Source organism: Papio anubis, chromosome 4, assembly GCF_008728515.1.
Source record: "Papio anubis isolate 15944 chromosome 4, Panubis1.0, whole genome shotgun sequence".
Lineage (NCBI taxonomy): Eukaryota > Metazoa > Chordata > Mammalia > Primates > Cercopithecidae > Papio > Papio anubis.
Window position 1 is genome coordinate 151,276,963 of NC_044979.1, and position 27,558 is coordinate 151,304,520.

Here is a 27,558-nt window from a genome sequence, read left to right on the forward strand (position 1 = left end):
GCTAATTGTCAGTAATTGGTGACAAAATCTCTTCATTGTTTTTCTGTAGCATGATACTAATTAGGATATTTGCAATATTGGCCCAACCATGTGTGTATTTTACCTTCTGTGTTTAGTCAGTGGTAGAAAAATATCAAATGCAACTTTTTAAGAGATCCATGAGATAAAACATTTCTATTAATAATTAAACAAGTCTTTCAAACAGCCTGTCATAAATTAATTTTAAAACATTGAGATTGAAGGAAGCTTTTATTTTAAGTTTAGTTGGTTTCATGAAATATCAACTAATTTTCCTGATTTGAATTGAATCGTAGTGGAATCGTCTATGCAATATCGCAATTACAAATCTCAAGTGCTTAGCCACATGTATTTTTATTATTCTATGTGTGTAGGCAATGCTAAAATTAGCATTGCTAAACACGCTTTTGTGAGGTATCACAGAGCTGAGTGGGACTGCCTTTCTTTTCATACCTGATGGTTAAATTCCCATAATATGCAGCATATTATTTATTCTTGTTTTCTAACAGTTTTTTCCTGTTTCATTTTGCCACATGAGAATGTTTTTCAAAACACTGCATTTCAAATGAATATATATGAAACAGTTGAGATCATGAAAGCTTGGTTTTATGTCTTTTTTTCAACATTAAAAAAATGTAGTTCCATGTAAGTAATGGGTTATAAAGAGAAAAAACAGTGGGAGAGTATTCCATTTTGTGAAGTGAGATTTAATGCCAATGGGAGAAAATACTACAACACTACTTATCCCATTAAAACAATCACAGCCAATACTGCTTTGCTCATTTTGTTCCTTAAAAGAATTCTTCTCAACTGATTCCCCTATGATTTTTATGAATTCGTAAGTTACAAAAGTTTTCTAGTACTTTGAAGTGTAGTCTTCTTGCTTCTTTTTCTTATTCTAAGATGCTTTTACCAATCAAGTGCCATTTTACAGTTTATAGCCCACTCTGTTTGTTTGAAATGCATCCATAATGTATAACTTAAAGCTGAGTGTCTCACAATCGTCCTGAAAAAAGTTTTACAAAGCAATTAGAAAAATAATTGCCTATTAAAAGGTGAAGATTGGTTTGAGTAGGGAGAGTAGAAACTGAACTCTGAAATTGAAAGCATTCATTGTTAGAAGAAACATACGCACCAAATCCGAAATTAAAGAAAACTCACAAAATACGTATCTTGGCAAGGGGAATTGTTTGAATTTTGTAAAGCTGTCAGCCCATTTTCTCTATTTTTTTTTCCTGTTAAAGAAAATCTTCAAATGGAAAGCTTCACCTTTTGTACAAAGTTGAAATGTTTTATTATTGCAGGATTGTTCTACACTGTACAAAACCAGAACATTTCAATAGCTTCCGGGGGGCCAGGGGATGGAGAAACAAATGAGAATCTTTCTATCATTCTAGAACGCCCATAGCAAAACAAAAATAAGTATAAAAATCTATCGTCATTTCCTTGAAAAAAAGAATCTTTTGATGACAGCAGTTATTTGAATACCCATTCAGGCTCTTTTGTAACATATCATAAGTGCACTTCTCCCAAATGAAAAATACTCTTAGGGAACAAAACTCAAATATAAACTATGTTTAGATGCTGCATTTCAATAGGTGACCCCATAGGATTAAGCAAAATTTATTTTTCTTTTTTGTGTGTGCTTTAAAAAATAAATTCCCCAAAGTTAAATTTTGTTTGTTTGTTTTTCATCTTATTGGTGTATTTCCAATACGTTTTCTTGCTTTTTGTCAGTTTCAAACATATGGAATGTGAAAAATAAACAAGTCTGAAACTGACTTCAAGTTTTAAGAGTGATAAAGTATTGTGAAAGTTACTTAGAGAAGATGATTTTTCTCGGATTTATCCTGCCATATCATAGACCCTGGAGAATACAATAATACGGAGTTTTTTTCTCTTTCTTGAGTATTCTGACTGTTCAAGGAAAATACAAAAAAAGAAGTAGGACTCTGGTAATACTCTGAACCACATCCATGGGCATCTAAGTCCTGTAGGAAAAAAATAATAAATCCAGTTTGCTTCTCACTTAATCATATTTGACAACCATATAGACACTGCTGGGGCCATCATGAGTAGCAGGCATACGTTTGACTGTTTTGGCCCCAGAAGTCTTTATAATTGTAGTCAGTTTCTTCATCAGTCCACGCTGTGCCAATACCCCTAATTAGCCATAATGTCATTTTAAAAATTAAAAATAACCCACATTCAATAACATCAACAACCACCACCACCCCTCAGCAGAAACTATGTTCTCTGTGTGAACTCACACTACGGAGCCGTTGTATCCAGCTCCTGGGCTCTCATTTACTTGGCACACTTGGGGTTAATCAAATTCCCCCACTGTGAGGTGCACACATGTTTAGAGGACCAGAACCCACTCTAATGCTACCTAACTCTGCTGTCATTTTTAATACTTTCGTGAGTTTTTTTTAAGTGATGTACTCGTGCATAGCAGAAGTAGTCTGACTTTTTCTTACTACTCAATACACTGCCCACCAACTAAAGCAAACAGCAATAAGTGAAATAAAAAATGATCAGATGTAGAACATATTTATTCCAAGATAGTTCTAGTTTCTGTTGCTCAAATAAGTTTCACATTCCATGAAACTTGTCTTTTCCCAGGGGTTAAGCTCCTGCAGCACTTAGGAAAGTGAGCAATGGCTTCATTAAAAAGCATAAAGCATAACAAAACGATGTGATAAACCATGGGGTGCTTTTGTTTTTACTTATTTTAGAACATGCTAAGAATTTTGTATGTCTCACAATAGAGGCATATGTGTAAAGGCATACATTATAAAGACTTATAACTACTCTTATTATATTCACATTTTCTGGGGCCTTAATTTCATGGTGAACAATATCAATCTGTAATTGGGGCAAATTTACAAGACATCACATACAAGGCCTGGCAAGTCAAAGGTGGATGAAACAGGTTCACCGCTGCATACCATGTGTCTTACCTGGGCAGGCAGCCATCAGCTCCTGCTTCAGGTGACCACTGTCTGCAGGTGAAACCAAACTCTGTACGTTTTGCTCTTAGTGCCTTATGACCAGCTGTTTTCACTCATAAATAAAGTTTGAATTGTAAGCTCTTTTGCTGTGGAATCCAGGAGCAACCAGCCACTAATGATCATTTTGCAAACTACCTAGTCATCTACCAGCTAAAAAAATAATGGTCTCTCACTGTCGCGTGTGTGTGTGTGTGTGTGTGTGTGCGTGTGATAGAGCTGTTAGCATTCATCAACAACCTTAGTTGTCTCTACCAACATAGGCTTCATCAGAAACTGTTTTCCTTTTTTTTAGTAGCAAAGATAGGCTACTTAAGATTGTATCTCCAAGTATGAACGTAGAAAATATAAAATATTTAAGCTTTAAATCATACTTTGGATATACTTTCCAATTCTCACTTTGAACTACCTGTGATGTGACATTTATATTTTGTCATATTATTCAACATATCGTTTAAAAATAATTTAAAATCATATCTAAAATTTTAAAAGAACGTAGGCACTAATGTGTTTTGTAGTCTTACATTATTATTTAAAATAATAAAAGAGTAAAATTATATAGAGTATCTTTGTAGGTACATATTTTTCCATGAAGGTAACATGCAATAGAAAGAAGATAGATGAAGAAAGAACAGTCACTTATATGTAATTAAATTTAAAAATGTTATAGAAAAAATTTACTAGAATGAAGAAAAAAAATCTGCCTTTTAGACAACTACATTGGAGGTTTATTTTTATTTTGTAATACAGACTTTTGTTCCAGAATAACTTGTAACAAGCTCAAGATGTGAAGTATTAAATGAATTATTACAACATATAGCCTAGAAGTAGGAGCGCATTGTAAACCATTAAAGGTATAACACACTAAAACAGGCCATGTGATTGTGGTTAATGCACTCATAGCTAGTGTAGGCAAACCTCAACCTTCTGGATTTTTACGTGTGCTGTTTCACCCTTTGGTTTATTTCTTCCTGTGATCAATACCCGGGCAAAGCCAGAGCTCTTCAGGAGAAGGTTGAGATTATAACAATGTCAGCTTTTGCTTTTAGCGGAGTGATGAGGTTATCAATAATGCATTGGAGATCTTGGGAACCTTGGACAGACACGTATCACAGCTGCCCCCCATTTATTGTAGGACTTGCAGGTCTGAGCTGAGTTGTCACCACGTCTGTATTTGAGCCAGCCATTGATGCAGTCTCAAGTAATCTTGGGCACATAGGGAAAGCTGTTGAGATTATTTAAGCGAAACATTGCATTTGAGGAAGTTATTTAGGAGTGAGAATACATCTATGGAATTGCTTTTATTAAGAAGCCTGTTCAATATTCCTTTAATAACTTTTCGTCTCCCTAGCTCCCTTCTAATGTTTCTAAGTTTTGTTGTTTCTGTGACAAGTTTATTCACATCCTAACAGCTTGTCTGGCAGCAGGGTTCCTGTTTTTTACTTGGGCTTTCTGGTCACGGTGGTGGCTGGGAGTAATGGAGGGGGGAATAAGTGGGTGTGGAAATGCAAAGCTGTCTCTTGTTACATTTTATCGATCTCATTCTGGTGTCATTCAATTAAGACAGAAATGTGATGGATAGTCTCTGCGCAGATTCCTGGGTTGCTCTCCATCCATTGCAGATAAAGCTTTTGTGTTTTATTTTGGGGGAAGGGATGGGGAAAGGGCATGGGCAAGTGGGAGAAATCAAAGATGCTGTGTGATCTGAATTACAAATCAATGTCTCTCTAAGGATGCTCCAAAATGTCAAACATGCCATGTTTATATTTTCACATACACAGAGTACTTCTGTTGATGTATGAGATGGGTTACTAGAATTTAAGTTGGGGTTAATTACTGTTGATTTATTTTCAAAGACCTATGAGCTAACATCACTCTTCTCCCAGCTCAAGATAATTAAAAATGAGCCACATAGAAAAATACTTGAGTCCAACTCATGCCATTTTTGAAGTTTGCAAAAATGAGAAATTCTTTTCTCATTTTTTATGAGACTGTGATTCTAGGTTGACCTTTCTGCAAATAGATTTTAAGGCTGATAAAATGAAAATAGTAGGTATTTTTTTTTTTTAGTTTATAGACAGTTCATTCCAATTGTTGCCTATGTCATCAAGAAGTGTACTATTGTGAGTAAATTTCAGAATTTAGGACTGTATGAATTTGATCCTTACCCTTGATGATGTATTTTCCCTTAACTATATCACTACCTGTATTTGCTACCAGTGTTATAATGAGGGTAGTAGGAATTCATGGATGTCAGAGGCTGTAAAAGTAACAGCTCATGTATGCAAAGTTTTTTAAAAAGACATTAAAATCTTCTATTTGCAAGCACATATAATAAAAGCAGGATATGTCTAGCAAACTCCCTTGCCCTTCTCAAAACAATGCCAGATTCAAATTGAGCATTCAGAATTTTCTAGTCGAGGTTATGGCTTCTGATAATTAATCCACACCAAAAGGGAGTATGGAATAAAAATATAAGCAGGAGTTTTAATATTAGATCAATATGTTAATGTCCAGGCTCCCCTATATACTTGGTATATAACCTTGGGAAACATACATACAGCCTGTAGTTTAACCTTAATTTCATTATCTGAAAAATAAATAGCATTGCTCTGAGAATTATGAGACTCAGAGTATGGAAATGATTGCTCCATGCTTATCCTGTGTACTTGGCCCATGGGAGACATCCAACACATTTAGTTTTATTCTGAATCCCCCTTTATGGTTTTGACACTGAGTAATTTGGTTCTGTAATAAGCTTGCTCAGTCATTTGGGAAAGGAATGTAAGCAAAGAAAAATAATACACTTGGGTCCTGCCACTGTGAGTCAAAAATTTTCCGGATCCTAATTCACAGAAGCTGATTTACCAATCTGTGTGGTTCTTTAGTCATTTTACTAAAAAAAAAAATTAATTGCCATTCAAAGCTTGTCCTAAACTTTTGTTTATGGAAGGCACTCAATGTGTTTGATCTTAATCCAAATTTATTAATGATTTTAAACTATCATGCTTTTATCCTAAAATTAAAGAGAAGCTGCTATTTAAGCAGTTATTTACTAATTTTACAAAAATTAAAGGGCACTTGGAAATGATGTAGGTGGGAATTTAACTGATAACCCACGTTGTAACCCACTCAATAGTGTAGAAAAACACAAAATCTTATGCTGCTGGTATATGCCTTGTAGGTATTGTTAAAAACTATGCATATATATGTAAGGTGGGACGTGGCTATGTTTATTTTTACTTTTTCCTTCTGAGGTTGTAAATTTTTAAATTGGATGTTTAAAGAAAACCATCTTCATGAGTCAAGGCTTACCAGATATACCTCAAAGTATAATTGACATCTATTTAAGGAAAATACATCTGTAAGATGTAGGTAGTGAGTAAAAAAGTTTTTCTACGTGATACAAACATAATACATAATTAGAGCATTTCTGGGGGAAAAAAAGGATGTATCCTAAATATTTCACATGATTTTTTTTTTTCAATATATACTTGGTGTGTGCTAAGACTGTTTAATGCATGCTTTATGAAAACACTACCAACACTTTGGTTGAAGTTGTAATAAGAACAAATTTCTACACTCACATAATTGTTGTACACTCAGTAAGCATTACTGGGTAATGAACATATTTGTGTGCTTGTGTTGGGAATTAATGCAAACCATTTTATTCATTTCATAAAGGATATGAATAGTACTCCTTGATGTACTAGGATAATGATATAATTTTTCCCAGGTAGGATAGGAATTGCAGTGGTGTGTTTGGTCATTCTCATATCCTTTGAGATAGTCCAGGTCTAATCTGGGTGTGGGGTGCTTCTTCACTCTCTTGGATCCAGGAAGGTGCTACTGAAAAGCAACTTTCCAAGCTGTACTACATTGCACAGCCAACTGACAGAATTTTTAATATTTCATAAGGTAGACTTAGAAAGATTACAAGTAACTATGATTTACAGAATTTACAGAAACAGAGGCTGTAGTTTGGGATCATACCTAATACATTGTAAGTTTCAGTGTTCAGTTCCAGGAGAATAGATAACCAAATCATGGTGACAATATTGCCCCCCCTTAAATTCTTAAAGAACTGTTTTCGTGGCAATTTACAAGATAGTTAAGCACCAGTTGTCAGTGATACATGTTTTTCTTTTTAAAAATTCTTTGCTGCCTATAGTTAATATTAAAAACTTTGTTGTTGTTTACATTCTATTTCTTTATAGGCTTTCTTTCCAATTAGAATGTAAGATTTGTAAAGTAAAAGACAATTGGAGATGATAAAATGAAGGTTGAAGTAATCATGCTGATCATACTTAGTGCCCTCAAGAAACAGAAGGTTCCTTTATTCTCCATTCTTATTTTCTGTTCATCAAAGAGAATTTAAAGGAAGATGCTGTCCCTTAGACCCTGGCAGTTCCTTCTCTTCAACATTTAAACCTCCACTTTACATTATCAAACTAACAAGATGTTCTAGGCATTCTATTGCAGGCAAGGTATGAACAATTTCAAATTTATCAACAATCAAAATCATCAACAAGATGATGTTGAGTTTCATAATCACTCTGTGCCTATCTTTATGTTTGCAAGATTCTGACCGGTATCTGCCTCCATTGGTCTCTCTGTCTTTGTCTTGATACCTTTCCTTCATGGCTTTCTGGCTATAGCAGCATGGTTTGAAATACTCCCTCAGCAGTCCACTACCATTTATCTCAAATAGATTGTTCTTTTGAAATGTCAAAGTATTTCTTAATACCTTTTTTTGTTAAAGTTCCAACTTAAGACAACTTCAAGTTTATATTATCCAAATGAGACTCTGATTCAGTGAAATCTGTTCTCTCTACTGGCTCATTTTCTCTCAATCTCTATCCCTCTTACTTTTCACTCTTTACTCATCTCTTCCTCTCTAATTGTATTGGAAACTCTTTAGAATCCTAACATTGGAGTTTTGGATATGGCCTGAATCTTAGTGGTCACAGACTTCATCTCTGTGCTTTCACAGATGAAGGTCCTGAGGCTCAGAAAAGCTATGGGAGCTCAAATCTAAGAGGAAGTTTAGGAAAGGACCTTGCCCTATGGAGGCCTCTAAGTGTCTTACTGAGGGTCAACCCTATCATCTTGTTTTAGAGTTTGCTGGGCAGAGTTCCTTGTCTTTTTCATCTTTCTGCCCACAGTGCCTGGCACATTGGAGGAGGCTAATGTATGCTTGTTAAAATAGTCAGAAAACTTTATGCCATATCTGAAGATGTTTTTAACATATGATGAGTTAAATTTCATCTTCCCAAATGCAGATGTGCTAATTATGCATTCTGAGCATGAGGAGGAATTTGAGTGTTTTATAACTACGTGTTGATAATTTTCTCTTTATTGACGTCTGTTACGCCAGAGGAAGAAATTGGTGTCCTGTTTTTCTGTTTCTCCTCAGATCATTTCCGGAGATTAGTGTCAGCATTAATAGTCTCCTCATTTTTATATTAGAAGAAGGTACATCCAAGCTTGTTTTCTCAGTAAGATTCTTTTTGAGAATAACTGGGTGTCTGCTACACATAGGAATTTGACAAGCAATTTTGGTGGTGAAAGTTTAAACAATACTCTGCTAAGAATAGAAGATACACCCTCAAATCATACATTGAAAAAGATAGTCCAGATGAAACCTAGAAATTCTTCATGTTGATCAACCTTCTCACTATATTCCCACCGAAGCATTTTACTTTTTCTCTCATCAAAATCTGATTCATCTCTTATGGGTTGTTTTGTTTTCAGTCATTAATGAGTATAATGTCAGCCTTTTGGCTATCACTTGAATTACTTAGTTGAATATTGAACCAAATTTGTCTCTGGCCACCAAGCACAGCAAGCTTTCTAAAAGACTGACTTGTAACAGATTGAATTAAGAGCGTGGGAAAGGGAAGTGGAATTATCTGGGCAAGTTGGTCAATGAGAATAGAGGTAAAGCAACAAAGCCATGCTGCTTTCCCTGTCACTTGGGAAAAATAATTTTGGAGTGTTTACCCGTAATTAAAGATGTCTTAAAATATAGACATGCACTTCTTGGCTTGTTTCCTGTCATGTTATATTGTAAAGCTCACTGTTTTGGGCTAAGCCATAAAAATCCTCAGCTGGGTCCGAGTGTTCCAAGACTCTGTTGCATTTGGTCAGAAAGCTTATTTGGTCATTGTACTCAAGGGTGATAAAAGTCCTTGACGATTAACTCTCACATAATCAAGTTTACAGGAAAATCAACAATAGAAAAAAGAAAACTACCATGGATAAATGGAGGACGTATATATTTGTTAGCTGATCAAAACAGTTTCTTCCCAGTAGAATAGTTAATTCAGGAAACCATATTAGTGTTTGTATGACCATTACAGATTATAAAATCAAAACAAATGTTATACATTAATCCTAATGATTATCACCAGATAAATGTCACCTGAATTTCCAGTCAAGTGACAAGGAATCAGGAGTCTCCAACATGGTTAGTTGGAAGCTCCTTTCAAATGGACTCTGCTATCTAGTCCCTTTTATACACTCATGCAAATTATCATTGCTTATGAGTAAAATAAGTCAATGGAATGCTTGGTATCATTCAAAACAGATAAAGGTAACTAAGCAAAATGTAATCACAAAAGAACAAACTAGTTAGCGAAAGAAAGCATGCCACTTATAAGCATAGATGTCTGTTCTGGTCCTCTTTGTTTACCTATCTGTCTGGTTTTATTTTAGCAAGTAGCAGTTTATCTAGCAAAGTTTCAACTGCAAGTAAAAATATTGTGGGATTAGAGTACCTGTAATTTTGCTTCCAGATTTCACAAATATAAGAAAAAAGTCCCCAAACAACTCTACTATTTTGCAAACTTTCTGCATTGTGGAAGATAGGTTTCCTGATTTTCTTTGATCAGCAGAAACTAATCAAAGTCACCTTATGTGAGCGGTACGCTCAGCAGAGTGATGTGAGTGTACAAAAGACCACTTTTTACCTTAAGCAGTTTGCAATAGAGCTAGGTAGAAAGCATCTTGAAATAAGAATTTTAGGTCAGTTCTAAGTGCTAAAGAAGTGATACAAATCATATCCTCTTCAGAACTTCTAAAGAGAATTGGGACTTTCTTTCCTATGTAGCCCAGAGCAACGAGAGAAAGATTTTTGGAGGAAATGTGATTTGAGAATGGTTCTAAAAGAAGGTTAGAGACAGGCAAACTAACAGATAAAAAAACATACCAGGGAACTCTGTATCTCTGCTCCCAACCTCAGGACCATGGAGAAGTACTCACAGATCTAGAAAATGGACCCACAGAAGATTGCCCCAGGACATCACAGGGGTTATCTAGAGCAAAAAAAAGGACTAACATTCATTGCATGTTTGTTCTCTGGTTGACCTTAATCAGTGGTTTCATGATCCAAATGAAATTATGTGTCTCAATGAATAAATATGTCGCTATAATATAAAAGAATAGGGGCACTTTCATATTTTGGGCAGGTGAGTGAGTGAACATATGTAGGGAAACATCATTTTCACATCTTGTGTACATTCATGTATTGTTTATTGCCAAGACCCTTTAGATCTTTTCTGATGTAGACTAAAACATTATACATTCGAAATGGGAGAGAGATGTATAAAATGTCATACAAAGTAATGACATGTGTGAAACAGGCCTCATAGTTTCCCACTCAGCTACTCCTGAAATCCTGCTCCTTTTCAATTTCCTGTTTCAGTAAATGGCACCAACATTCGCCCACCCAGTATCTCCAGTGTGAAAGCTAGGTGTGATAGATTTCTCTTTTTTTCTGACACTCACATTCTTTCTATCTGCAAGTCTTGCCAACATTACTTTCAACTCTGCTCCAGTACAGTCAATTCTCCCTACCCCCAGAACTACCGCCTTTTCTGCAGCCACTGTCATCCGCTACAATAGCCCTCTAACTGATATTTCTGTTTTCATTCTTCTCCACCTAGAGTTAATTTTGCTTACACCAGTTAAGGTGATTTTTCAAAAGTGTAAAGTAGATAAAGCTTTTCCATAGTCTCTCATTAGAAAAAATTTTAACTGCATACCCTTGTCTACTTGAGCCTACATTTTGAAGCTTCTGCCTATGTGTCTGGCTTCATTTCCTACCACTCTCCCTTGCGTATTGTGTCCTGATGACACTGGCCTTGAAGATGTTCCTCTAACGTGCCTTAATCCTTCTAGCCTCAGAGACTTTACACTTACTCTATCTGCCTGGGACACTCAGCTTTCATATGGGTTTCTCTTTGTTACATTCAGGCTACCACTAAAGCATCTCTTCCTCAGAAGGACCTTATCCAACCTCCCAACCATTGCTTCCAACTCATTACTCTCATCTCATTATCGTCATTTGTTTAGCATCATGGTACTTGTCAATACCTGGACTCACATTATATATTTATGTACTTGTTTATTGTCCTTTTCCTAACGTAAGTCCCATGATAGCAAAGGCATTGTCTCTTTTGCTTATCCCCGGGATCTAGAAGAATTCAGGGCACAAAAGAAGTATTTGATAAGTATTTGATGAATGAATTTATTAAAGAAAGTGGAACATAGTTTGCAAGACTTCATCTGAAGGAGTGAAAAGTTATTTTGTAGCCAGGAGGACCTGGATTATAATCTCATTTTAGACACGTGCTTTCCTTCTGGACTTGGAGAAATCACTAAACACCTCAGTTTTATCCATAAAAAATGGAAATAACACTACCTATAAGGCTGGTTTGCAGAGTGAATTAGAGATAATAAACCTTATCAACACAATGGTTGGCCAATAGGAGATGTTTACTGATATAATAATAATAAAATAGTGAATATAAGTGTAATAACCCCGGGAGGCTGAGACACGAGAATCGCTTGAACCTGGGAAGTGGAGGTTGCAGTGAGTCGAGATCACGCCACTGCACTTCAGCCTAGGCGACCGATCGAGACTCCATCACACACACACACAGGGTAATAACTTAGTGCCCCGGATTGTAGCCAGGATACTGCACCAAAGAAACAGAAAATATAAACACCCACCCCCCAACCCTTCAACTCATTATCAGTGACTTTTATCCGACTCTTGCATATGCACCCTTGGGAAATGGAGGAAGAACCATAGCTTAAATAGTTTAAACTCATATGAGACAAAACCATGAAAATATGTGAGAGGAAACAATCTTACATTGGAAAAGAAATCAAACCAATGACCCAATGTATCTTTTTATTATTTTCTTGGGAGAACTTGTATGTTTAATTCATAGAATTCTTTACTGTTTCTATGTTGAAATACACTTACGTGAAAATTGAACTCCTATCAACAAAAGTGGACTTCAAAAAGCCCAAGGATTTTAGTATTGAAATGTTTCTGTGCAATATATTAACATTCATTGACTATATGAATCCCCACTTACCCTTTGTGTAAATTACAAAAAGGCCCTTTCCTCTATGCACATGACACATGTACCCTTGCAGGTGTCATTGGACTCATGCTTAGGGCTTGGTAAGCAGAGCCTGGGCTATATTTCGGTCTGGCTCACGACCCTGGCCAATCTTCATTTCACAGGGCTCAGGCCAAACAACCATGTGCAAGATCCTGTCAATATTAGATAATGGATACGAAGACAGAATAAGATTCCAAATAGAGTGAACTGAAGACAGACAAACCTCGGCTATGCCTTTCTTCAGTTGGCGAGTTTGAACAGCATGTAGAATAAAAGAGACATGTAGTTTCTACAACAGAAAAAGCAATTACAAGCATGTCACATTTAAATGTGGATCACTGATTATTATTGATCCAAACTCTAAAAAAGCACTATTGTCCAAGTAGCATGCTTGTCAATATTTTAAGCCTAAAAACTAATTCGACAAAGTTGTAGTAGGCTTAGGGTAGGAAAGGGGGGAGTTCATCAGGAACTGAGTAATCCCTGCTTCTTAGAGAATACCTTTAGTTTTAAACTTAATTCTAATGATTTTTACTGAGTATCCACTCCTCTGTTAGACATTTCAAGTTGTAGAAAAATGTGTGCAAACAGTTTTCGGCCTTAGGGAAGCAACACTTAGGAGCTCCATATCAGTGTATGAGTCACTGTAATACAGAACACAGTAATACAGAAGCCATGACAACCAAGAAAGCAGGTCAAAGGAAGAAAAATCTACATATTGACAGGCAGATCAGAAAAGTTTCGTGGGAAAAGTGGACTATTGCATTGGAAGCCTGTAAAGGGCAGGACCACTCTGTCATCTTAACTAGCTTGGTGAGCAGATCCTGGGTTTCTGTGTTAAAGGTGGTCCTTTGAATGGATGAGAGCACTAATAATTTTCAGCTGGAGGAAAACAACACGAATAAAAGTAAAAACCGAAGAGTGTAGGGCCTTTTTAGGGAACAGTAGACAATCCACTTTGGCAGGAGTGCAAGGTGTATACATGGAAAGAAGGGATGGGTGTGAGTTGAGGTTGGAAAGATATAAAGCGTTTACCTGTAGACTAGATTCTAGGGGAGTGTGTTGTTTTTCTGTTTTCCTATTGTTTTCCAGATAATATATTTCTTTTGAAGTCTTTTGACCATGATCAGGCCTATAATCTAGGAAGAATGAATTGCCATATGTATGTAGAAGGTATCATTTGAGTCAAGGAGTATGAGACTGATATGTAAGAGGATGTTCTTATGTAATATGTAAGAGAAGCAATAAGGACTTAATGTAAGACAAAAGTGAATATAATGAAGATGAAGATTTGGCATGACTTAGAAAGTGTTTGGGTGAAACAGCAACAACAAAGGAAGCAGAAGTGTTAAAGATGACTGACATTTTGTGTCTGAGTAAATGGAAAAATGGTGTCACGTTAACAGATTAGGTAAAGCTAAGAGGCCTTCCTAGAACTCTAGAAATTTATTAAATATTTTTTCTTAACAAAAAGTGTAAACTGGTCCATAATGTAAGCAAATTTTGACTGAGATTCATGATAGATTCTAAGCTCTTTTATAACTCTTTAAGTAACATTAATTCTTGTTTATTCATTAAGCTCCAAGGCATCTTACGTAGTCATATGTTTATGTCTATATTCCTGTTTTATCTTACGTAATGCAATCAGATTTGATTTGCAAATGCAAATGAATTCATGTATTTAATCAAGAATAAAGACATAACCCTGAATAACAGCCCTTAATGCTGATATTTGAATATCTTTCTCTTTCAGAGATTTTGTATACATATACCCCTCTTAAATGCCCTCACATTGCTGATTTTTAAAATGTTTTATTTTGAGATAATTTTAGGCCTAGAGAAAAGTTACAAGATAGTATATACAGTTTTTATATACACTTCACCTTGCTTTCCTACTGTTAATGTATGATGTAACTACAATGCAGTGATCAAAACTAAGAAATTAATGTTGTTTCTGCTAATTGATTTTCATCCCGTTTCTCAATCACTTTCATAAAAATAAGACATATATAAAAATACAAAATCAGCTGGTGTGGTGGCACATGCCTCTGATCTCAGCTACTTGGAAGGCTGAGGCAGAAGAACTGCTTGAACCTGGGAGGTGGAGGTTGCAGTGAGCCGAGATAGCGCCATTACACTCCAGCCTGGGCAACAAGAGCAAAACACCATCTCAAACAAACAAAGAACATATATATAGAGAAAAATAATATAGTCTACTATTTAGAGGCTCTGAATGCTATTGTAAACTTTCAGACAATGAGAACTAATATGACGGATTGTACTCTAAATTGTTAGCTAATTGCTATTAACACAACCTACCTCAAATGATCTTAGCATTCTATCACAGTCTCCTTTTGTGCTCTTTATTTTAAATTCCAACAGCAACTTTGACCATTATAGCTGACATAAATGTTTTAAGTAATAGCTTGCAAAAACAAACAAAAAGAAAGCTAAAAAAATCTGAGATTGCTAGATGTAAAATAGCAAGTTTAGTAGAGACTGGGGATACCATCAAGAATATGGTAATGAAAATAGTAGAAACAGATCACTGGCAATTAGGGACTGATGCAAATTCTTTGACATTATTAAGAGAAATATTCATATCCCTGGAGGTTGGAAGGAGTGGCCAACAATTCTACAAGGAATAGGAGAGGAGATTTATGTTTGGGGAGGACTTGTACATTCTTCTAATAGAAAACTTTGGAGATGCTGAGTTTCTGGCCTGGCATCAACCCACTCTTGTTGGACTTTCAGCCTTAGTTTACTATCCACCCTTGTTAAATTCCCTCATCTACCCAATTGCTCAGGCCAGAAGCCCAGATGTCATACTTGACCTCTCTTTCAATTACTCCAATCTGATTCATCAAGAAGTGCTGTTACTTTTACCTCACAAATATATTTTTAAACCATCCCATTCTGTTTATCTCAATTGCTACCACCCTAGAATGTGACGCTCTCCTCTCACACCAGAACCGTTGCAATAACACCCCAACTGTTCTTCAGTGTTTAATCCTTCTCTTTCTCTATCCTCTTTCCCACAGAGCAATTAGACTTATATTTTTAACTCACAGATCTGATAATGTCATTCTTAAAATCTTCCAAAGTCTTTTCGTTGCACACAAATTGAACTTTTAAAAAAGGGGCAGATGTCCTGTATTAACTGGCTGTTGGTCATCCCTCTTGATACGGTTTGTCTGTGTTCCCACCCAACTCGCATCTTGAATTGTAGTTTCCATAATCCCCACGTGTTGTGGGAGGGACCAAGTGAAGATAATGGAATCATGGGGCCAGTTTCCCCCATCCTGTTCTCCTGATAGTGAGTTGGTTTTCACGAGGCCTGATGGTTTTATAAGGGACTTCCCTTTTGGCTGGGCTCTCATTCTTCCCTCTCCCGCTGCCATGTGAAGAAGAATGTGTTTGCTTTCCCTTCCACCATGATTGTAAGTTTTCTGAGACCTCCCTAGCCCTGCAGAACTGTGAGTCAATTAAACCTCTTTCCTTTATAAATTACCCAGTCTTGGGTATATCTTTATTAGCAGTGTGAGAACCTCTCAACTCATCACTCCTTTTGTCTGGATGGGATCTGCTGCAGGCAAGATATTCCTGGCCTGAGAAGCAGAAGGGAGAACCTTTCCCCACCTTAGGCTTGCATTCCTCCTTCAGCGTCTTCTTAAGGACACTTTCTACTGCACAGTGATCAAAGTTGCAGAGGGGTGAAGTATGGATATCAGGGAACCCCCATTTTACTGTTACTGTCTTTACTGCACTTTCCACTCTCCAGGGAGGGTAGTTTAATGTTCCTTAGGTGCTTTTGGGTGCATATCAGAGGACCCCACTGGAAACATTCGACTGTACTTCCTATGTGTTGGGTAATAGGGTTTCCTTTCATTCTGTGTCATTCTCAGGTCACCTATTTTAGGGATCTATTCCACACAACTTTCTCCCTTAGGATGTCCATTATCCTTCTAGGTGCTCTGTTAGAGAGCTTCTTTTCATGCTTGGGAATACAAGTATGGTCCACAGGCTATAGTCATCTATTTTTGCACTGACAAATTCTGGGAATTTAAGCAGATATCAACACTGTAGGAAGCTCTTCTTGAATCTGAGGCTGAAGCAGTTAGCTAATCCAAGTGTGACATTTACATTGTCCAGGCGGGATCCAAAGTCAATTCCACTCTGTCTTCAAACTTCAGCTCCCCAAGTGGTCCTACTGAAATCTCTTTCATTAAAATTGAGTGGAAAGGCAGGCACAATCTCCCCAGAGAAATCTTCCTCAGAAAACCCTCTCATGTCTCCTCGTTTCAGGCCTTATATAGTTTCAGTGTGTTCACAGCCACCTACTTTGAAATTCCTACTTTGCCACCTAATACCTCTTATGTAATGGTACTCCAATTAAACACTTTTAATGTAATGTACTGATGTATACCCAAAATAAATAAAATCTTATCTAAAGTGACAACTTTAACTCTGGTTTTAAATTTGACTTATCACATTGAACCAAAAGAGCATTTCAGTATGTAATTATTAGTATAGATGACCCATGTGAAAAAACTTTTAAATTAAAGCCAAAGTATCTAATGCATTTAGAAAAGTGGGCCATCACCAGGTGTGGTGGCTCACGCCTGTAATCCTAGTACTTTGGGAGGCTGAAGCGCGTGGATCACCTGAGGTCAGGAGTTTGAGACCAGCCTGACCAACATGGTGAAACCCCGTCACTACTAAAATTAGAAAAATGAGCCGGGCATGATGGCACATGCCTGTAATCCCAGCTACTCAGGAGGCTGAGGCAGGAGAATTGCTTGAATCCAGGAGGTAGAGGTTGCAGTGAGCCGAGATTGTGCCACAGCACTTCAGCCTGGGCGAAAGAGGGAGACTCTGTCTCAAAAAAAAAAAAAAAAAAAAAAGTAAGAAAGAAAAAAAAAAGTGGGCCATCAATATTAAGTAAAAAATTCTACACTTAAGTATATTAAGCATTCTTTGTAGCTTGATTTTCATCTTCTACATGATTAAACATAAATCTCCAAGAAGGGGTATATCTGTAAATTAGACTTTGAAAAGGAGCAAGATATTTGTTTTGGGAGAAGTTCAGTAAAGGGAAACCCCAGTTAAAAAAGGTCAACTACTGTATGTCCACAGTAAGTTTAAAACATGTTGCTATTAATCTTGTGTTCTGATATCCAGAATTTACAGTGCTGCAATAATTTGTTTTTAAGTGGCTAGGAAAATGCAATGAAACTTGTTCTTAAGTATCTCATTTAGCAGAAACACCTTGTAATTTGTCTTAATAGTTGTGTTACTAATTTCTTATCCTGCTTGGGCCATAGCCGATGCAGAATGATCCCAACTGCCTATCCAATCTTTAGAGCATTTAATGAATACATTTTATCTTCCCAAAAGAGATCTAAACAGTTAACTTAAAAATTCTTCTTAAAAACTTAAATTATATTATAATTGAATATTCCTGGTTAAGTAGAAAATAGTATGTCTAATCGTAACATAAAGAAGCAGCATACATGTATGCTACTCAATTCATTTAGTTGCTAGTATACTGAAACTACTTGAGCCAATCCTTTTCATGTATAATATGATGCCCTTAAATTTTGTGATTGAATACTTAGACAAAAGATAGAATTAAAGGAAATAAACTCATTGGCGAATTATTTTGCCGTATAAGTAGGTAAACTCAGAGGATGCACCTGTTCTTGACTGAGAATGTTAGATATATATTTGCTACCAGAATCACATGCCTCAGCCAATAGCCAAATTGACTCATTAGCATTGACTTATAGGAAGGAACTGGTTTCATTTGCTCTTGAGAACAAAGATCATAAACAAGTGTCCCCAGTATGAAATTTTTTTCCAGTTAAGCAAAATGAGAAGACCAGATTATTCACCAAATAACATCAGAAGGATTGTTTATGATACTGTTAAGAACTATTGCCTAATATATTGGGTTGCAACTGATGGCCCCCGACTCTAGGGAGATTTAAAAAAATGGCCGGGCGCAGTGGCTCAAGCCTGTAATCCCAGCACTTTGGGAGGCCGAGATGGGTGGATCACGAGGTCAGGAGATCGAGACCATTCTGGCTAAAACGGTGAAACCCCGTCTCTACTAAAAAATACAAAAAAAAACAAAAAACAAAAAAACTAGCCAGGCGAGGTGGCGGCGCCTGTAGTCCCAGCTACTCGGGAGGCTGAGGCAGGAGAATGGCGTGAACCCGGGAGGCGAAGCTTGCAGTGAGCTGAGATCCGGCCACTGCACTCCAGCCTGGGCGACAGAGCGAGACTCCTTCTTAAAAAAAAAAAAAAAAAAAAAAAAAAATGTTACATCCTGTGTCTCATTTCTGAGAGATGGTACCTCAGGTGTCTGCTGCCTTAGGAGTAAGATCCTAGCCCTTCTTAATATGCTGAGTGCCTTTCTGCCTTTGGTCCCTCACACAAGCTGTTCCATCTCGTGCGGAAACTTGGTGTGTTCTTATTCCCATAACAGAGTCATTCTCATTTGAAAAACTCATTTCACGCATTACCTTCTGTTGCCTTCTGAAGACCTTTTCTCCTGGCCTTTCCTGACCATTCTGTCTGTGCAAGAACTCTTTCTCTTCCTCATTCTCTTTATTCTCTATCATAGCATATAATCTTCCAATCCTTTAAAATAATCCATATTATGTTTTTAGCAGCTTGAACATTATTAAATAGATATATAGAAAATATTTGTTGAATGAACAAATTTCCCTCAAACCCGGGATAGCACAAAGGCGATGAAAAAATGTTAGTTGGGCCGGGAGCGGAGGCTCATGCCTGTAATCCCAGCACTTTGGAAGGCCGAGGTGGGTGGATCACTTGAGGCCAGGAGTTCAAGACCAGTCTGACCAACATGGCGAAACCCCGTCTCTACAAATATACAAAAATTAACCGGGTTCAGTGGTGGGCACCTGTAATCCCAGCTACTGGGAGACTGAGGCATGAGAATTGCTTGGACCTGAAAGGTGAATGTTGTTACTAGCTGAGATTTGGCCCTGGGCAACAGAGTGAGACTAAGTCTCAAAATAATAATAATAATAATATATTACTTGAATGAATGATTGGATTTTAGACCAAAGGACTATTTGATGTAAAATGTTGTCAATGTCTATATTAGTTTATGAGCTACTTCAGAAATGTCTTTTGAGAGCAAAGCCTCTAATAAAAAATCATATCTCCCAAAGAACAGTTGCCAATTTATTGCAAGTTTTATAGCTTATCACATTTATCTTTGAAACTATATATATATATATATGGTTGTTATCTGAATGTATGGAAGAAATAATGCTCTCTAGAAATATTGTCATGTTCCAACTTTTATTCAATATTTTTTAAAAATAAAATATGCTTCGAGGGCAATAGTTTTCCATTTTTAGAACAAGTTTCACAATTGTATGTACACATTGAAGTGTATTGGCTTTTGATAGCAAAAGCTATGATATTACAAATGTCTAAATTGTATTTTGACATTATTAAATAGAAATTGAGAAGTGTGAGCCAGTGCACTGGGCTCAAGATTTGAACTTGAGGCTTTGCTTTAAAGAACAATATAAACTAAGATAGATTTTTTTCCTAAAATCACAGTGACACGTGTTTTCTTTGATTAGTGAACTGTATGGCTCATAGATAGGGTTTTGCTTTTAGTCCAAAGCAACAATGAAAGCATATAAAGTTTTCATTGCCTATTGAAGATATATTATAAGCAATTGAGCATGGGGCTATGATTTTGTGACATAAAATATTATTTATAAATTTTTGACATTTAAAAATAAGTCTTAAACAGTTACTTTAAAAAAAGTATGAACTTGTGCTCGTTACTTTTACCAAAATGTAGTATATCTAATGGAAAAGTAATAAATTATGTTAATTAGATTGTTTTAAAAATCCCTTCAACATAGAAAAGTATCATGTTTTATATGATTTGGTATATGAAACTGAGCATCCGTGAACAAATTTAATTTTAAAAAGAAAAGTAAATCATATTAAGCCCTATTTTTTTTTCAAATGTTAGAGAAAAATAAAAAAAGCTGAGGAAATACAGCTAGTGATTTCTGATCTTCCTTTAGGAAATCCTGACATTCCAGAGAACTTTGGATAGACTCCGAAGGATTAACCCGTTTCTGACTTTTCAGGAAGTTTATCTTTCATTTGAAAGGATATCTGATGGAATGGGATGCAAAACTTAAAATAAAGAATATGTTAAATGCCATGTCAGGGATGCAAGTTTAACAGCAGTAGTTTTGGGCTTTAGAAACATATAAAAACAACATGACATTAACGTAAAAAAAATTAGAAAAAAACATATAAAAATGAGCACATATTTTTTTGTTTGTTTGCTTGCCTGTGGATAAACATGAAGGTGGTGTATCTGTCATTTAAGTTATGGCCCATGTACTTGAAACAACTTTTTGCTTTCTAAGTGATTGTATAATGAATGGCCTAAGCTAACATTTACTTTAACATTCCCTCTGTCCTAGTCTATCGGTGTGTCAGCTGAGTTACTGTCAGAGGCTTGCTTGGCCTGTCCGTCTCTGACCTCTGCATTCTGAACTTGCTCTGATGAGGTTTTGAGGCCTAGAGCATGATTTCTGCAAGTCATCTGTGAGTGTGGAGCCTGCTCAGTCTAAGGACTATAGCCTGGTAGTTCAGAGAGAAGCAAGAATAGACTCAGATGCCGTCAGTGGTGGAGGCCAATGAAAAGAAGGAAACAAAACTGAACAGCAGCCCTGTTCAAGGCTATGCAAAGCCATCAGAAATTGGGTTCTTGAGGTGGATTGGAGGAGAATGTCCTCTGGATGTCTCCGGGGCAGTGAGAGGCTTTGACATTGGATTCATTAGCCATTGCTAATGTATGCAAAAAATGTAGCAAAAATGATGCCTGTTTCTGGGTGAGAACATCTGGAGCCCCATAGAAGATGTGGGAGTACCTTCATGTCTCAGGCGTTATCCATAAGCTTTGCTTGAAAAAGGTTCAGCAGGCCGGGCGCAGTGGCTCAAGCCTGTAATCCCAGCACTTTGGGAGGCCGAGATGGGCAGATCACGAGGTCAGGAGATCGAGACCATCCTGGCGAACACGGTGAAACCCCGTCTCTACTAAAAAAATACAAAAATCTAGCCGGGCGCGGTGGCGGGCGCTTGTAGTCCCAGCTACTCGGGAGGCTGAGGCAGGAGAATGGCGTAAACCCGGGAGGCGGAGCTTGCAGTGAGCTGAGATCCGGCCACTGCACTCCAGCCTGGGCGGCAGAGCGAGACTCTGTCTCAAAAAAAAAAAAAAAAAAAAAAAAAAGAAAAAGATTCAGTTTACTTCTTGTCACTAGAAAGAAAATTTCACTAATAATAGTTACAACAAACAGATTATTAAAAGATGACAGAGAAATGTGACATTATAAGGTTTTGCAGAAAGAATAAAATATTAAAGCAAAAATTGAAATTGTGTTTTTCTAAGTGCATAAAACTTTTCCAAACTCTAAAATTTCAGGGTCATATGATTTGCATTAAATGACATAGATTTTTAAAAATAAAACCACCAAATTATTTAATTTAAATTTGAATTATTCCTCATCTATGGAAGGGGCATACTGCATTTTTAATAAGGAATATATTTCAATATTATAACTCAGAGCTATAAATTGTGATTTTCTTGAAGACATTCATTTATTACATGTTTGAGAAAATCATGAGACTGTAAATTGAAATGCTTAAAACTGATGTGAAAAAGGAAAATATCCTTATTTATAAAATAAAGTGAGGGAGGAATGAGAGATGGTGAAAGTGTATAAAGTGTAAGAATGAATACGTTCTGGAGATCTATTTTACAGCGTGGCAACTAGTTAATAATAACGTATTTTATACTCAAAAGTTTTATGAGAATAGATCTTAAATGTTCTCACCACAAAAAATGATAAGTATGTGAGGTGATTTAATCATTGTACAATGCATATATATATATATATGAAAACATGACACTGTATACCATAAATATATACAATTTTTAAATTTGTCATTCTGTCTTAATAAATCTGGGAAAAAATAAAAGGAAAAGAAATCAGTGAACCACCATTAGTGTTTGTATACAGTGGTTTATCTGTGCTTTCTAATAATTTACATATATGAAGGTTATCTTACCTTTACATTTAGTGCTTTAAAAGAATTTAAAATAGTGATTCTATTATGTGTAAATGGAGTATAGAGTGGGCATATTTCTTTTGTTTACTGAGATATGCTTTGTGCAAGAAAAAAATCTAGAAGCAGTAATCTTGGTCATTTAGATGTAAAATAAGAGTAATCCAAATAAAGTCATTTTATTGAGAGACGAGAGGAAGCTGGTATTTTAAATAAAGGATTTCTTATGCTAATTTCAAGGTAGAAGTTTTGGTGTATGCAAATTTTGCTTGAAATATCAAAATGGCTATATCATATTAGATCAAAAGTAGAAAGAATTCTTTCTTCTAACGTTTTTATTGTTTAAAAATGATTTTTTAAAATACAACTTAAATGAAGAGAGTACTCTCAATTCTTGGTTGGATCCTACATTGTAATACTAGTTTAGGCATATTTGCTTTAAATGACCAGGTACACTAATTAAAAAGAAAACAATTTACCAGGAGCTATATCAAGTACAGCCCTGCAAATGGTATGAGCTTTTTCCAAGAATCCATATTGTCCTTGGACTTGACTGTTGTACTATACTTTAAACGGAATTGATTGTGTGGTTGTAATGAAAGTAGCAGATTGATTTCTATCCAGTGTTACAAAGAGTAAATAGAAAAATGTTCCTGTCTTGACCTGCATTCATAACCAATGGGATTTGCTGGCTTTAGACCCAATCTTTAATAAGAGATAAGATGCAAATGTAATAAAACTGGCTTCGAAGTTTAAGGATCATTTCAATGCTCATCAAAGATATTTCTTGATGCATTTAAATGTATTGTATTGATTAGATCACAATCACCTAGGAAATGTTACTTTCTTTAAATGTTATTCATTATTTATTATGCAATTAGCATTCATAGAGTTGTGCCTTTACACACATATTAAGATTATTGAAGTGAGGGCTATGACACAACTGTATACATTTTAATTGTCCTTAAAATTGAATTGCCTTTTATTGTTATTTAAGCAAATGATGATGGTTTAATGACTGATTATTTATGAGTAACTTTTTACATTGCAAAATATTAGAAAAAGGTGTAATTGGCCTCCTATAGCAGTATATTGCAGCAGTGTTTCTTGAAGGGTCTATTCCTGCTGAATTCAGAGTTATTGTATTTATTTAAAAATGAAATACTTGTTTCCAATAGTGAACTCAGTCTTTTTTCTCCACCTTTTCTTGGTAATTTAGAAGTTAACCAAATATGAGTGTTATAGTTACATTTTATATTCTAATTGTTAGGACTTCATGAGCCTCTATTCCTGCTCACCATTTTGTAAACAAAACTCAAGCCTACAAAACAAGGAATTTAAAATATAAAGTGCAGTTGATAAGTTTGCTTTGCTATAAATGAAGGAATGCAAAAAAAAAGTAACAATTCATTTGTAAGCAACAGTTTCTTCACACATTATGTGACTTTTTTTGGATTTGTTTTATGTTTTGGGTAAAACAGTTTAGTGTAATGATGCCTAAATGAGACAAAACAAAACAAAACAAAACAAAATAAATTAAGAAAATAAAACAAAAACAAAAACTAACATGTTTGACTGCCGATGTTTCTCAGTTGTAGCTTCCAAGAGCTCTCTATTCTTCCCAGCCCACTTGATACCCTGCAGGTTGTGGCAGACAATTCACAGGAAAAGCTTAGACATCGAGCTTGCACGCTTCTTGACTCCATTTTAAACCTTTTGTTCACACCAGGGTGGCATTTTTTCACACCGCATGTGGCAGTTTTGACTCCTATCCAACTTGTCTTATAAAATCAAAGTCTGTGATTTTTACATTCACGGGGCTGCTTCCTGAACCGCTACTGCTGTTTGTGTCTTTCCTAGTGATTGGTGCAGAAGTTTATAGCAAAATGTGTTTTAGGGAGAGGGAGGAAGAAGAAAGCAATATGAAAAATGTTCTGGGCCTGAAATACAGGAAATAAATTTTGGATAAAACAGAGGTTGACTCTGCAAAGATCATACCCGAAATAAAATACACTGGCCTCTATTTCTATTATTTTTTGCAGCACTGTGCTGGGTGTTCAGGTAAATTTATAGAAACAATATAATGACATCATCTTCAGGTTGCATGATGTTATTTTTTAAAAACTGTCATGTAATTGCAAAACAAAATCTTATCCTCAGCTCCCTACAGTTATTTTCCTATATAATATTTTATAATCAGTGAGTGCAAATGAATTTTACTTTTGGATATAACCATTTGGCATGCTCCATTAAGTTCAACTATGAATAAAACAAAACCTATTATTTTAAAAAAACTATACTATAAACCGCACATTTAAACAATTTCTATAACAACATCCCTATTCTTAAACTTTTCTTCTTTCCCCTATGTTTAATTAAAAATGTCGCTTCAGTCGTTTATATTTTCTAAAGATAAACTGTGCACCTATTTCAAATAAATTACATAAAGAGGATAATCATAAAATAACAGCAGAAGTGAAAATTTTTGCCAAATACCAAAGTAGGTAAATTGGCTTGTTTCTGTAATTATTAGGAAGACATAAAACTATAGATAGGAAATCTCTGCAGATTTCCTATATCTGACAGTAATTGCTATACAAATCTTTATATTTTTCCTTTGAAATTCTTATTTTGTTAAAATATCATCTTTTAGTTGTGTTAGTAAAAACATAATAAAAGAATATTCTAAAATATTTGCAAGGCATATGGTTTAATTCAGTTATTTTTTGTATAGGGAGGACAGAGGAGGATTTCTGCTTGTATCAACAAATAGAAAGTCCTAATTATATTATTTTACATATTTTCTGAAGTTATAGAATAAACAGTCTTATTTTCAAATTACTACTTTTTAAACATTAACAAGTCATTCACCAAGAAATCAGTTAAGAGAAGTAAATCTTTATGAGGTAGTAAGTATTTGTGAAGTGTTAAACTTCAAGATAAATATTATTGCATATTTAATTTAGCTTTTAGCTACAAAACCAACTTAATGAAATCATTTCAGCTAATTCAAATTGTATAATTTGTGTATCAAAATAACCAAATTATTTTAAGAAAATATATAAAAGAAATGGTTGTAGATTATAGTCTTATTCCTTCTTCCAGGGAATACCTAATTAAATTAGGTGCGTTTGAGTTATTCATTACAATATTTGAAATATGAAATGGATCCAATAAATTGAGAAAGACTTCAATTTAGAATTTAGATTTTTTTTTTAACTTTCTGGACAAGAACATAGGGAAATAGCACTTTGTTGTAAGTCCTGTAATAGTAGGCACACTAGCAGAAAGAACAACTGTACACTTTTCCTTTTACAGATAGAAAACTATTTCATCTACAGTTTCTATAAAATATTAGGAAAGAAAATACAATTTCCAAGAATAACTAAATCCAAATGGTTAATGTAAGTAAAAAGCTATTTAAAACAAATGAATTGCAATAAATGTTATAGTCTGGGATTTTTTTTATTATGCACAGATATTTATCAAGTACAAATTTTTGCCCCTCTTTTAGTTAATTTAAAATTTGACCTCATAAGAAATAGAAAGGAAAATATTTTTTGTATTTACATATACAAATTTTATAAAGATCAAATACAATCCTTATCATTAAAAGCAAAACAAACAATTGAAAGCAAGTAAAATATTCAAATAAACACATACCTATGTAACCCAAGTTTAATATTAAGCCCTCTCATAAAACTAAACGGCATTTAGAGATCTAACAAAGCATTTGAAGTTAAAATTACCAAAAAAACAACAACAAAATCATCTAAAGAAAAGTAAGTTTATGAAATAAAATTTACCTACTTTTGCAGCTGTTGTATTTGTTGAAAAAAAGTATGACTTTATATCATGTGCATGCCAAAGAATGTAGAAATACTGTATATTTAGTTCATCATTTTTCATTATCTAGTATAGAAAACCCACCACTTTTATTACTTTAAATTTCTTATTTTCTACCCTCCCCGCCTACGCCCTCGATTTCTTCAGAGTCTCTTCTGGCCAGCATATCTCTGCTTCAGGTGGATCCAAATAAAGCCCCCAGACAGACACACACAAAATAGCCACCATCCAGCTGAGGAGAAATAGGTTTTTTGCCTGTGCCCCATCCTTATGTGTTAATAAAATCAGCTCATACATTCTGCCACAAAATTCAGCTTGGAAGTAATCCTCTGCTACTTAGAGCTGGATGAAAAGAGTACTCATTGTGAATTATGTTTCATCTGTCACAATAACCTTCTTTATTCTGTCAGGGACCTCCCCTTTGCCTGTGGCAATTAGAGAAAATAGGTATGCGTTGAAGTATGAAATAGTAGGTTCTTAAAATGAAACAAAACAAAGCAGAAACTGATGACACAGACAGACAGTACTTGCTAGGTAATATACTGCAGATTAGTAGAGGAGGCATTTTAAAGTCATTCCGAATTTACAAGAACACAGTAAAACAATGTTTTGCAGAATGAGCAGGTGGTATGGTTGCTATTAGTTATTGTCAACATTAGTTATTGATGACAAACTGGGAATTGTAATTGTACTAAAAATGAAATGTAAACATCTTTTGATATTGTGTACTTTCTAATTAAATCATGCCACCAGATATATGTCATAAATATATAGTATTTAACATACGAAATCACCATGATTTTATGTGCCTTTCACAGATCATAATGAATTTATGTGCTTTAAGTCTATTTTAATGCTCCAGAAAAACATTTTTGCAAATTTTTTAATGGGTAAAAACAAAATTTTCCCTTGGAACAGAGCTTATCAAACAATTTTGTTTAATTTAAAATCAATGTGATTATTTGATTTACTTACTCTTACAAATCACTGAAATTACCTGCAGGCAGTTCAAGTTCACCTTTCTGGGATAAACCTGTTAAATGATAGACACCATCTCATTATCTCCTTGAAAGGACACTTCAACTTTTTGACTTCATAGCTTACAGTAAAAGTTACACCTT

The 27,558-nt window shown here is 35.3% G+C and overlaps 1 protein-coding gene and 1 non-coding gene across 2 annotated transcripts in view; one reads left to right on the forward strand and one right to left on the reverse strand.

Moving 5' to 3' along the window:
• Positions 1–27,558, forward strand: part of LOC101020164 — a 447,873-nt gene that overhangs the window by 93,391 nt on the left and 326,924 nt on the right. The window lies entirely within an intron of this gene.
• Positions 3,242–3,313, reverse strand: LOC116274765. The gene has a single exon (XR_004183540.1). It is a non-coding gene; the product is annotated as a small nucleolar RNA SNORD74 (small nucleolar RNA).